Source organism: Mustelus asterias, chromosome 12 (genome assembly GCF_964213995.1).
Source record: "Mustelus asterias chromosome 12, sMusAst1.hap1.1, whole genome shotgun sequence".
NCBI lineage: Eukaryota > Metazoa > Chordata > Chondrichthyes > Carcharhiniformes > Triakidae > Mustelus > Mustelus asterias.
The window spans coordinates 63,156,939-63,171,325 of NC_135812.1; positions in this window are offsets into that span (position 1 = coordinate 63,156,939).

The following is a 14,387-nucleotide window of genomic DNA, read 5'->3' on the forward strand; positions in this document are numbered from 1 at the left end:
TTCAGTTGCTCCACCAAGCATTGAAGGCATTCTCATCCCATTAATGCATATCCCCATTTTCCAGTCCTTTTTGAGAAAACACACACACCAAACAGAAGAGGGAGACACAGCTCTCTTAGATCTAAAGCTGACTTCTTACAAAAGATTATTAGGTAGATTGGTAATGCTAAATTGCCCTTTAGTGTCCCAAGATGTGTGGAGTTACGGGGATAGGGCGAGGCAGGGGGGTGTTGGCCTGGGTAAGATACTCTGTCAGAGAATTGGCACAGACTCGATGGTCCAAATTGACTCTTCTGCACTGTAGGGATTCTATATTTTTACGATTCATGAATTTTCAGGACAATTTTTTCCAAATTATTACAAATGTTTACTGAATAAGGTAAAGTATAATAATTTCAATTATTTCACACAGGAACTCCAAAAATGAGACCCCAATAAACATATTTCAATTACAGGGTTTTATGACAATGCTAAATACCTTTCAGAAAGTTGAACAATTATTCACAACATAAAAAACTTTAATGAACATTAATCACTGTTCGAAACCTGAGCTAAACCAACATCAACTTTGGCGACTGTTGCAAATTTAAACAAATAATTAACCTCTTTGAATCATTTTTACTTAGTAGCTGTAACAGTTCAAAAATAAGGCAATCGTCGGAAAAGAAGGTTGTGACAGTGATGGTCACAATTTTCTAACTAGGCAGCATCCCCATTTCCCAATAACAGAGAAAGATAAATTCCCCTACTCTCTTTCAAAGTTTACTTTAAATGCTCCAGCTTCATTTTGGAGAAAAGTCCACATTCTCATCCTTCCTCGCCGCCATCCCCTCCACTTTTATAGTCCGCCACCCAAACATCTTGAAATCCCATTGGTTATGTTCCACACTGGTCATCTACGCTAAATTACACCCATTTTGTTTTGAGTTTTACTTAATATTGGCAGGGTGAGGTGGCACAGTGGTTAGCACTGCTGTCTCACAGCACCAGGGACACGGGTCTGATTCCCAGCTTGGGTCAGTGTGTGTGTGGAGTTTGCACATTCTCCCTGTGTCTGCGTGGGTTTCCTCCGGGTGTTCCACTTTCCTCCCACAGTCCAAAGATGTGCGGGTTAGGGGGATTGGCCATGCTAAATTGCCCCTTAGTGTCCCAAGATGTGTAGGCTATGGGGATTAGTGGGGTAAATGCGTGGGGTTACAGGATGGGTCTGGTTAAGTTGCTCTGCCGGAGAATCGGTGCAGACCCGATGAGCCGAATGTCTTCTTTCCGCACTGGAGGAACTCTATGGGCCTCATTTTACCATTTTCATTCTAAGTGCTGAATCTGGGTGTAATTCAGATCCGACTTAGAAACCTGCTTTCAGACGCCCCATAAGCAGTCAGCCTGAAAAACAAATCATTTGCGCTGTGGGCAGTGCTTAGCGCGGCTGAAATGATCGGAGCTCTGAACTGCGCATGCGCAGTTGGAAAAAAATTTGAAAAAGCGCACCCGTGCCAGATCGCTCCCGGGCCGCAGAAAGCGGAGAAAGTGGCTCGGGAGCAAAAAGAGGGAGCGATGGCCCCCACAGACATCACTGTCCCCCTTATTCACCCACCCCCGCTACCCAGACCGATCGCGACCCCTGCCCCCTTCCCTCCCCACCGATCGCCTGCAGAGTGGCAGTGGATCCCCCCCTGCCCCCCCTTCCAGAGATCCATCTACACCCCCCCCCCACCAGAGATCCATCTGCCACCCCCACCAGTGAGCGATTGGGCCTCCCCCCCCACCAGAGATACATCTTACCCGCCTCCCTCCTCCCCCCCACCCAAGAGAACAATCTGGCCTCACTCCCCGCTCCCCCAGAGAATGGTCTGGCCTCACTAACCCCCCCATCTCAGAGAACGATCTGGCCTCACTCCCCCCACCCCCCCAGAGAATGATCTGGCCTCACTCCCCCCACCCCCCCAGAGAACGATCTGGCCTCACTCCCCCCACCCCCTGCCCCCAAGAGAATGATCTGGCCTCACTCCCCCCCACCCCCCCAGAGGAACATCTGACCTGCCTCCTCCTCCCACCCCCACCATAGAACCATAGAAAATTACAGCTCAGAAACAGGCCTTTTGGCCCTTCTTGTCTGTGCCGAACCATTTTATGCCTAGTCTCACTGACCTGCACTTGGACCATATCCCTCCACACCCCTCTCATCCATGAACCCGTCCAAGTTTTTCTTAAATGTTAAAAGTGACCCCGCATTTACCACTTTATCCGGTAGCTCATTCCACACTCCCACCACTCTCTGCGTGAAGAAGCCCCCCCTAATATTCCCTTTAAACTTTTCTCCTTTCACCCTTAACCCATGCCCTCTGGTTTTTTTCTCCCCTAGCCTCAGCGGAAAAAGCCTGCTTGCATTCACTCTATCTATACCCATCAAAATCTTATACACCTCTATCAAATCTCCCCTCAATCTTCTACGCTCCAGGGAATAAAGTCCCAACCTATTCAATCTCTCTCTGTAACTCAGCTTCTCAAGTCCCGGCAAGTCCCCCCCAACCAGACAACGATCAACCGTCCCCCCCACCCCAGACAACGATCAACCCTCCCCCCCACCCCAGACAACGATCGGCCCTCCCCCCCACCCCAGACAACGATCGGCCCTCTCCCCCCCACCCCCTGACAACGATTGGGCCTCCCCCCACCCCCCCACCAGAGATACATCTGACCCACCTCCTCCTTCCCCCCCCCAACCAGACAACGATCTGGTCTCACTTCCCCCTCCCCCCAACCAGAGAATGATCTGACCCGCCTCCCTCCTCTCCCTCACCACCGATCTGAGTTAGAGAGCTGTTGGAAGCTCTGAACTCGCCTCTTCAGCAGCTGGAGCGCCCGATTTAGACTTTTATTCAGCAGGTTCATTTTGGTGCTATTCTGGATCGGCAAACACGGCGGTAAAGGGGGAAATGCTGATAAAGTTGGGCGGGCAGTTCATTAATTCAATTGAAATACATGCAAATGCATTTAAATCGCCGTTGCGCCCGTTTTGGGCATGAATCGGATCGCCGCCATTCCCGGGTTTTGGTAAAGTGGCCATCTGTGCGGACGTGGGCACGGATCGCGTTAATGGCCTCACACCCGACTTTACCATGTTTTCGCGCCCGATGCAATGGTAAAATAGGACCCTATGGGTAATGTGCATAATCTTATGTGGAACTTCTGGATTGCGACTCTATAGAATATTTCAGAGCTCTGAAAAGTAATATTGTTATAGGTGATGACAGAAAATTGGAGAGGCATGAATAAATGCATAAAACAAAACAGAAAGAATATGGGACAAACAGAAAGAGGCAGAACAGGAAACAGCAAAAACTAAGAGTGGGAAATAAGCAGAGATTCAATTTGGGAAGTGTGAGAGAAATAGTGTTTAATTTTGAATGCAAACATTAGATACTTCATTAGGTATATTAAGTAAGCTTCCTTTTCAATCTGATGGATATTTTGAATAAATGTCATCTCATCTGATTGTTTAGAAGGAATAGTAAATCCACCCATTGAATAAAATATCTAGTAGGGGGTCGGTTTCGCTCCATTGGTTGGACGGTTGGTTTGTGATGCAAAGCGATGCCAATAGGGTGGGTTCAATTCCCGTACTGGCTGAGGTTATTCACAAAGGCCTTGCCTTCACAACCTTGCCTCTTGCCTGAGATGTGGTAATCCTCAGGTTAAATCACCACCAGTCAGCTCTCCCCCTCAAAGGGGAGAGCAGACAATGGTCATCTGGGACTATGGCGACTTCACCTTTACCAAAAATGTCTACTCTTCCATTAATGTGATTAGCCCATGGGAACAATGCTTCCAGTTAGGTAGCATTTCTGCGACAATTTGGCTTCTTCTCTTCCAACTTGTCAGCTTAACTTTATCATAAGAACATAAGAAATAGGAGCAGGAGTAGGCCATCTAGCCCCTCGAGCCTGCCCCGCCATTCAATAAGATCATGGCTGATCTGAAGTGGATCAGTTCCACTTACCCGCCTGATCTCCATAACCCCTAATTCCCTTACCGATCAGGAATCCATCTATCCGTGACTTAAACATATTCAACGAGGTAGCCTCCACCACTTCAGTGGGTAGAGAATTCCAGAGATTCACCACCCTCTGAGAGAGTGGCACGGTAGCACAGTGGTTAGCACTGCTGCTTCACAGCTCCAGGGTCCCGGGTTCGATTCCCGGCTTGGGTCACTGTCTGTGTGGAGTTTGCACATTCTCCTCGTGTCTGCGTGGGTTTCCTCCGGGTGCTCCGGTTTCCTCCCACAGTCCAAAGATGTGCGGGTTAGGTTGATTGGCCAGGTTAAAAAAATTGCCCCTTAGAGTCCTGGGATGCGTAGGTTAGAGGGATTAGCGGGTAAAATATGTGGGGGTAGGGCCTGGGTGGGATTGTGGTCGGTGCAGACTCGATGGGCCGAATGGCCTCCTTCTGCACTGTAGGGTTTCTATTCTATTCTACAGAAGAAGTTCCTCCTCAACTCTGTCCTAAATAGACCCCCCTTTATTTTGAGGTTGTGCCCTCTAGTTCTAGTTTCCTTTCTAAGTGGAAAGAATCTCTCCATCTCTACCCTATCCAGCACCTTCATTATCTTATAGGTCTCTATAAGATCCCCCCTCAGCCTTCTAAATTCCAACGAGTACAAACCCAATCTGCTCAGTCTCTCCTCATAATCAACACCCCTCATCTCTGGTATCAACCTGGTGAACCTTCTCTGCACTCCCTCCAAGGCCAATATATCCTTCCGCAAATAAGGGGACCAATACTGCACACAGTATTCCAGCTGCGGCCTCACCAATGCCCTGTACTGATGCAGCAAGACATCTCTGCTTTTATATTCTATCCCCCTTGCGATATAGGCCAACATCCCATTTGCCTTCTTGATCACGTGTTGCACCTGCAGACTGGGTTTTTGCGTCTCATGCACAAGGATCCCCAGGTCCCTTTGCACAGTAGCATGTTGTAATTTTTTTCCATTTAGATAATAATCCAATTTGCTATTATTTCCTCCAAAGTGAATAACCTCACATTTGTCAATGTCCATCACAAAGTGAATAACCTCACATTTGTCCATCTACCAGATCCTCGCCCACTCACTCAGCCTGTCCAAATCTCTCTGCAGACCTTCTACACCCTCCACACGATTCACTTTTCCACTTATCTTTGTGTCATCTGCAAACTTTATTACCCTACACTCAGTCCCCTCCTCCAGATCGTCTATATAAATGGTAAATAGTTGAGGCCCCAGTACCGATCCCTGCGGCACGCCATATCATGCATATAGGAAATTACTAAGACTGGACTCACTTGATAGTACTCTTGTCTCAGAGTCAGAAAGTCATAATTTTATTATGATCTTTATAGAGACAGATCATTTTTAAAGAGAAATTAACAATTTAAAGAATAACACATTTAGGTTTCAGATTTTAAAACTTTTACTCCATCAAATGACTATAAACACTATTGACTAAACAATATTTTCTTTGATAGGCAACTTATTCATTAATTATAAACGGTTCCTTTTTACTCATCACACACATACACACACTCTCTCTCTCTCTTTAAGGAATTGTAGTTCTTGATGCAACCATTTCATTGTTGCTCCTAGCTTCCTACTGATTGGCTCTGTTTTTACTTTCCCAGATAGGTAACTTAAGAATTCCATAACTCCAAAGAAGTGCCAATTAGGTTGATTGGCCATGGTAAATTGCTCCTTGGTGTCAAGGGAATTAGCAGGGTAAATACTTGGGGATCCCGTAATAGGGCCTGGATGGGATTGTTGTCGGTGCAGGCTTCATGGGCTGAATAGTCTCTTTCTGCACTATAGGGATTCTATGAACTATCTCTCACTGTGAAGATTACTGTAGACATTATATGAAAGCAAGCTCTTTCATTCTCCTCCTCCTTCAGGTGCCATGCCCTTAAGAGGGTGTTGGTGACCATAGGCATTCATTCAATTGGCCCATGATTATGCTTGGCAAAGTATTGCAGTGGTTTGAAGTTGGTTTCTGCTGAATGACTGACCAGGAAACTCTCCTGCTCTTTACTGCCAGGGTTTGGAAGGATTTACAGATCTGATATGCAACCTGTTTGGTCATGTTACGAAAACACTTTCCATGGCCATCAAGTCCTGAAGTGGGATTTGGACCTGAAGATTCTTAGGTAGGGATGCTATCACCATGCCACAAGACCTCCTCCTTTGTACTAGAAAAGCTAATTATTTACTCATAATTCTGTGTAAAAACAGTTGCATCTGTTGGGGATTACTACAAAGACAATCGTCATTCAACTCCCTGTAACAATATAAGCATCTTTAATGAAAAATAATAATCTGATATTGATGATTGGTGTGCAAAGTTATTTTTGCATTATGAAAATATTTGTTTGATAAACTCCTGTGAAGCGCCTTCGGATGCTTGACTATGTCAAAGGCGATATAAATACAAACCTGCATGTTAAATGACTATATTCTACAACATGAAACATAAACATAATATTATAGCAGTGTAATCAGGAAGTAAATCCTTAAACATAATGACTAACAAAATCAATTGTGTATTTAAAAAATCCTTTTGCAGCATTATACCGGAACCCTATGAAGAAAAATCTTACATCATAGATTTACATGAATATACTTTAACTTGATACTGATTTTTTTATAGTCAATATGAAGATATAGTTAGTTGCGGTTTGCGGAAGCTATAATACCTCAGGCAATTTTCCTCATTTATGTTTAATGGGCTATCATTATCCAAATGGATTTGCATTAAAAATATTAAGGTACTACACTAATTAATATTTTAAATGATACTTAAGTTGTATGGTCATTTTCGGAATAATTTCACTTTTGTATTTACTCCCTAATGACATATGCAAAATTGAGCAGGGCCCATTGTTCAAGCTTTATGCTCTTAAGTCTTTTTAGTATTACACTAATTTGTGGATAAATCATGGCCTTTGCCAGTTTTATGTTTGACGGGGGTGTGTATGTTACACCATAGGGGCTCCTTAATAACTCCAATGCTTTTGCTCGAGTTAAGTCCTGGAGAAATTATTATATTTCAAGCACATTACCCAGTTCTACTGGTCCCTGATTTATCCTATTCACCAGACAGAAATTGCCAGCAGTTGGCAGTTTTGGGTCTGACTGCATTTACACACTGTGCTTCAGTCTCGCTTTGTCAACATTGAATGTCAGTTGGCCTCCTTTCCCTTTGCTTTGGGTCAGCAATACCATTCTCCTCTATAAGCAGATTCCACATCCCTAAAACCCAGCTTTTTGCCCAAGGATTTAAAATGTACACCACCTTATCCAACTCATCTCAAATAACTATTCAATGCAACTAAATCCATCGCCTTAATCAATTTAAACACCTCAATTATATGTCATGTTGTGAAGGAAAAACATGAATAAATAGCCTAGTGGTATTATCGCTGGATTATTAATCCAGAAACTCAGCTAATGTTCTGGGGACCCGGGTTTGAATCCCACCACGGTAGATGGTGGAATTTGAATTCAATGAAAAAATATCTGGAAATAAGAATCTACCGATGACCATGAAACCATTGCCGATTGAAGGAAAACCCCATCTGGTTCACTAATGTCCTTTAGGGAAGGAAATCTGCTGTCCTTACCTGGTCTGGCCTACATGTGACTCCAGAGCCACAGCAATGTGGTTGACTCTCAACTGCCCTCTGAAATGGCCTGGCAAGCTACTCAGTTCAAGGGCACTAGGGATGGGCAATAAATACTGGCCAGCCAGTGTCCCACGAATAAAAAAAGGTATGAATTCACAGATATTTCGGGTATTATGCTTCAGATCTGAGGAAGTGGACACATAATCATGCATAGCCATTTTTACCCAGAAGCTTTAAAGCATAATACACATAGGTTGCACTAAGAACAAAGAACAGTACAGCACAGGAACAAGCCCTTTAGCCCACCAAGTCTGTGCCAACACAGATGCCTCTCTAATATTTTCTTGCCTCTCAGTGGTCCATATCCCTCCAGTCCCTGCCTATTCATGTATCTATCCAGATGCCTCTTGAACATTGTGATAGAATCTGCTTCCAGCACCTCCTCCAGCAGCACATTCCAGGCATTCACCACCCTCTGTGTGAAAAACCTGCCCCTTGCATCTCTTTAAAACTTTTCCCCTCTCACTCTCAACCTATGCCCCCAAATAATTGACCCTTCGACCCTGGGAAAAAGACTCTGACTATCCACTCTGTCCAAGCCTGTCATAATCTTGTCAACCTCTATCAGGTCTCCCCTCATCCAATGAAAGCAATTCAAGTTTGGTTAACCTTTCTTTATAGTCCATATCCTCCAAACCAGGCAACATCCTGGTAAATCTCTTCTGCACCCTTTCCAATGCATCAACATCCTTCCGGTAGTGTGGTGACCAGAATTATACACAATACTCCAAATGCGGCCTAACCAAAGTCTTATACAGCTGCAACATGATTTTCCAATTCCTATACTCAATGCCCCGCCCGATGAAGGCCAGCACGCCATAAGCCTTCTTGACCACTGAGATGCCACTTTCAGGGAACTGTGCATCTGCAAGCCTAGTTCCCTCTGTATGCTAATATTTATCAAAGGGCTCTACCATTTACTGTATACTTTCCTTCTGCAGTAGACCTTCCAAAATGCATCACCTCACATTTGTCCGTGTTAAATTCCATCTGCCATCTTTCGGCTCGGGTTTCCAGTCAATTTATTTCCTGCTATATCCTCTGACAATCCTCCTCACTATTCACTACTCCAATTTTTGTATCATCTGCAAATTTACTAATCACGCTATGTTTACCTCCAAATCATTTATATATATTACAAACAACAGAGGCCCCAGCACTGATCCTTGTGGAACAATACTTGTCACAGATTTCCAGTTAGAAAAGTACCCTTCCACTGTTACTCTCTGCTTTCTATGCCCAAGCCAGTTTTCTATCCATCTTACCAGCTCACCTCGGATCCCATATGACTTCAGCTTCTGTATCAGCCTGCCATGAGGAACCTTATCGAAGGCTTTACTAAAGTCCATGTACACAAAATCCACTGCCCTGTCCTGGTCAATCTTTCTTGTCACTTCCTCAAAGAACTCAATCAAGTTTGTCAGACATCACCTTCCCTTCACAAAATCATGCTGCCTATTGCTAATAAGCCTATACCTCTTCAAGAAGCCTTGTTGAGTTATTGCAGCGCATCTTGTAGATGGTATACACGGCTGCCACTGGGTGTAGGTGGTCACCATTTAAGGTGGTAGGATGGGGTGCCGATCAAGCATGGCCGCACTAGCTGACAGCTTTGATTTCAACAGGTGTTAAACAGACATTGTCTGTGCTACATATAAAGCAATACCAGGGTCTTTCAAGTACTTTTCACACTAAGGAAAGATAAAAAAAAGCTCTAAAGTCATTTTCAAAAGAACTTTTCAAGATAACTCATTTTCAAAAGAAAAGTGGACTGGAAGGACTACACCCCAGGGTTTTAAAAGAGATTGCTGAGGAAATTGTGGAGGCATAGATGGTGATCTTTCAGGAATCACTGGAGGCAGGGAGGGTCCCAGAGGACTGGAAAGAAGCTAATGTAACACTGCTGTTTAAGAAGGGAAGGAGGCAGCAGATGGGAAATTATAGGCCGGTTAGCCTGACTTCGGTCATTGGCAAGATTTTACAGTCCATTCTTAAAGATGAGATCGCAGAGTACTTGGAAGTGCATGATAAAGTAGGACTGAGTCAGCACGGCTTTGTCAAGGGGAGGTCATGCCTGACAAATCTGTTAGAGTCCTTTGAGGAGGTAACAAGGAAGTTAGATAAAGGAGAACTAGTGGACGTGATTTATTTGGATTTCCAGAAGGCCTTTGACAAGGTGCTGCTTAGGAGACTGTTAAATAAGTGCTCATGGTGTTAAGGGTAAGTTCCTGGCATGATAGAGGATTGGCAGACTGGCAGAAGGCAGAGAGTGGGGATAAAGGAGTCTTTTTCAGGATGGCAGCCGGTGACTAGTGGTGTGCTTCAGGGGTCAGTGCTGGGACCACAACTTTTCACAATATACATTAACGATTTGAAGGAAGGAACTGAAGGCACTGTTGTTAAGTTTGCAGATGATACAAAGATATGTAGAGGGACAGGTGGTATTGAGGAAGCAAGGGGGCTGCAGAAGGACTTGGACAGGTTAGGTGAGTGGGCAAAGAAGTGGCAGATGGAATATAATGTGGAAAAGTGTGAGGTTATGCACTTTGGAAGGAGGAATGAGGCATAGACTATTTTCTAAATGGAAAAATGCTTAGGAAATGAGAAACACAGGACTTGGGAGTCATTGTTCAAGATTCTCTTAAGGTTAATGTGCAGGCAATTAGGAAGGCCAGTGCAATGTTAGCATTCATGTCGAGAGGGCTAGAATACAAGAGCAGGGATGTACTTCTGAGGCTGTATAAGGTTCTGGCTAGACCCCATTTGGAGTATTGTGAGCAGTTTTGGACCCCATATCTAAGGAAGAATGTGCTGGCCTTGGAGGAATGATCCCTGGAATGAAGAGCTTGTCATATGAGGAACAGTTGAGGATCCTGGGTCTGTACTCGTTGGAGTTTAGAAGGATGAGGGGGGATCTTATTGAAACTTACAGGATACTGCGAGGCCTGGATAGAGTGGACATGGAGAGGATGTTTACCCGAGTAGGAAAAACTAGAACCAGAGGGCACAACCTCAGGCTAAAGGGACGATCCTTTAAAACAGAGATGAGGAGGAATTTCTTCAGCCAGAGAGTGGTGAATCTGTGGAACTCTTTGCTGCAGAAGGCTGTGGAGACCAGATCATTGAGTGTCTTTAAGACAGAGATAGATTGGTTCTTGAATAATAAGGGGATCAGGGGTTATGGGGAAAAGGCAGAAGAATGGGGATGAGAAAAATATCAGCCATGGTTAAATGGCGGAGCAGACTCGATGGGCCGAGTGGCCTAATTCTGCTCCTATGTCTTATGGTCTAACTTTAAAAGCTTTTATGATGACATTACCTCTCCTCTATTCAGGAGACATTTTTAGAACTTAACTAAGCAAATTCAAATAAAAACTTTTATAAAAATCTACTCCTCTATTAAAAGCTAAAAATCACTTCTATAAAAAAATAGAAACTATTGGAGGTAAACAGCAAAGATATTAAGAACATATCTAAGAACATGACGACCATATACCAGGCTCACAATGTGGATACGGCCATTTTAACAATTAAATCATAGTGAATAATAAAGACACATCTAAGCAGAGGAGTTATTCAGAAAGGCAAGATCCATTGGTGCTAAAGAATGATGTAACCTGGTTTAGAAGGGCATAACTGTTACAGTTTCCTTTCAGAAAATTAGGAATGTTGTGGAAGGGTCCTGGGAGCACCCCTTCAATATTCCTCCAGTTGTCGAGGGGTTCAATATCATAAAGCAGATAGCTTCTGTATCCAATTTCTCAACAACTAATTCACTTGGGGATTCATGTAAAACATTACTTTGAATATTGATGGGTATTCTTAAAATATTAGCTGTCGCATTGTATTTTTAAAGTTTTATTGGATTCTATTAGAACTAAATCTGTTTTTTTAGCTTTTATATTCATTAGTTTTATGTAATTAGCCACTTTCAAGTTTATTGTATGTTAAATACTTCTGTAATAAACTTGTAAATTAAAGTATAACAACATAAGAACCCATCCATCTCTGTTGTATTTTCTGAAAGTGAGAAGGTACAATTTTTGAAGAGAGACCCCCAGACCGTTACAATAGCAGGGTAGTTATAACTTGGCCAACAAAATATTTAACAGGTTCTCTAGGAAAAGATAATAGCTTTTAATAGTCACTTTCCTTGGGAAGACGCTGTTTACTTTCTCAGACCCAAAATAGGTGAGTGTGTGAAGTTGCTGCAGTGAACTCAGGTGAGGGTGATTGTTGAGGTAGTGCTCTTGATCTCAGGTGGTCTATATTTGATTTATTATTGTCACATGTATTAACATACAGTGAAAAGTATTGTTTCTTGCATGCTATACAGACAAAGTATACTGTTCATAGGGAAGGAAAGGAGAAACTGCAGAATGTAGCATTACAGTCGTAGCTAGGGTATAGAGAAAGATCAACTTAGTGCGAAGTAGGTCCATTTAAAAGTCTGATGGCAGCAGGGAAGAAGCTGTTCTTGAGTCAGCTGGTACGTGACCTCAGACTTTTGAATCTTTTTCCTGACGGAAGGAGGTGGAAGAGAGCAGGTTCGGGGGGTGTGAGATCCTTAATTATGCTGGTGGCTTTTCCGAGGCAGTGCGAAGTGTAGACAGAGTCAATGGATGGGAGGCTGGTTTGCGTGATGGACTGGGTTACATTCACGACCCTTTGTGGTTTCTTGCAGTCTTGGGCAGAGCAGGAGCCATGCCAAGTTGTGATACAACCAGAAAGAATGCTTTCTGTAGTGCATCTGTAAAAGTTGGTGAGAGTCGTAGCTGACATGCCAAATTTCCTTAGTCTTCTGAGAAAGTAGAGGCATTGGTGGGCTTTCTTAACTATAGTAGACTCTGTCCTGTTTTGCCACCTTAAACAGGTATCCCTGCATGGTGTGTATAGTGTTGGATTTATGTCACATTATCAGTAACCCCCACAGCTTTCCCCCTGATCTTGCAGAATCTTACTAGCTGTTCTGTCTGGAGACAATACACATCTCTTTAACCTGTGTTTAATGTTCCCTCCACCCACATTATCTGTACCTTTAAGACCTGGCTGGCTGTAGAGATTTGCATTCTAATTAGTATTCTGTAACTTGATTTCTGTGTCTCTGTGCACTGTTGGAGAACAGATTTTCACTCCATCTGACGAAGGGGCAGCGCTCCGAAAGCTTATGGTATTTGCTACCAAATAAACCTGTTGGACTTTAACCTGGTGTTGTGAGACTTCTTACTGTGCTTATCCCAGTCCAACGCTGGCATCTCCACATCATGGTGTGTATATGCCAATGCTGATATTCAGCTTGGGTACAAATTGGAAGCTGAAGATATAAACTCTCAGATTCAACTTCAGAACTGGCAGAATTTGGCACTGGATTAGGATCAGGTTTAAAATTGAATTAGGAATTTAGGATTGGGCAAAATTAGGTCTAAAGTAACTTTAACTGAAGGAGGGCCAGGTTTGGTTTGGATTTGATTTAGCATGGCATTATTTAGAAAGCGATTATCATTAGTTTTTGGTTGGGTTTTAGGTAGAAAAGGGAGACTGTTTGGATTGATACAAGGTTAGGTTTAGAGCCAGTTTGGAATGTCTGTAAATTAAGGAGGGAGAGGATTGGGCTTAATTAAGGATGATTGTAGTTGGAGGTGTTGTTTACAGCTAGGTTTGGGCAGGGATTAAGTCTTGAGTGGACGGTGGAGAGTGTGAGGTTAGGGGTTGGGGCAAGGATGTCTTTACTTGGAGGAGGCTTAGAGTCAGATCTAGGTGACTTTATTTTGGAGGAGGAAGATTATACTTGGGGTTTCCAGGTGAATGAAAGTTTTCTGCCTTAAGGCTATGATAGGTTTGGAATTAGTGGTCAACATTAGGCGAGAGTGAATTAATTTGCAAGTGGAAGGGCGGTTATGTTTTGAAACGATACTGGATTTTAAGAAGGAGGCTCTGTCCTCTCTCAGACTGATGTTCAGGGTGTTGAATTTAAGGGTTTAAATTAGTTTAGGGTAAATTAATTTGGAAGGAGTTGGGTTCAAGGGGTGGAGGAAGAAGGTTTCGTGACAAAACCACTGTTAGAGTTGGGGAGAGTTAGAGTTGAATTTAACAGATAAGAGTTTTAGGTAACTTTATTTGCAGGAAGGTGCAGGAGGTTTAAAGTTAGATTTCGGATGGGGTTTGGGTGGAGGAGGGAGACTGTGACAGACCAATGTTAGGATAGGGTGGGAGCTATGGGTTCTAATTTAAGGTGACTTTATTTGTAAGGGGGAGGGGGTGGTGCAGGAGGTTTAAGGTTAGATTTTGGATGGGGTTTGGATGAGGAGTGGGACTTTGTGCCAGACCAATGTTGAGACAGGGTGGAAGGGTTTTAATTTAGGGTGACTTTATTTGTAGGTGGTGGTGGTTTAGGGTTAGGCAGAGCTTGGGTTGCATACTGTTGGGGTTGGAGGTTGGGTTAGGTTTTGGATTGGGTTAAGGAAGAAAGATTTGTGGCTAACTGGTGCATTTTACAATCTCTGGATGTCCCAAAGTGCAGTCACCATTGTAACGTAGGAAGCATAGTAGCTGATTTGTCCACGGCAAGATCCCCCATACAGCAATGGACTAGTGAGCAGATAATTTTTTTTAGTGCTGTTGGTTGAAGAATACATTTTGACCAGGACACAAGGACAGGACAGGACTCCTCCTCC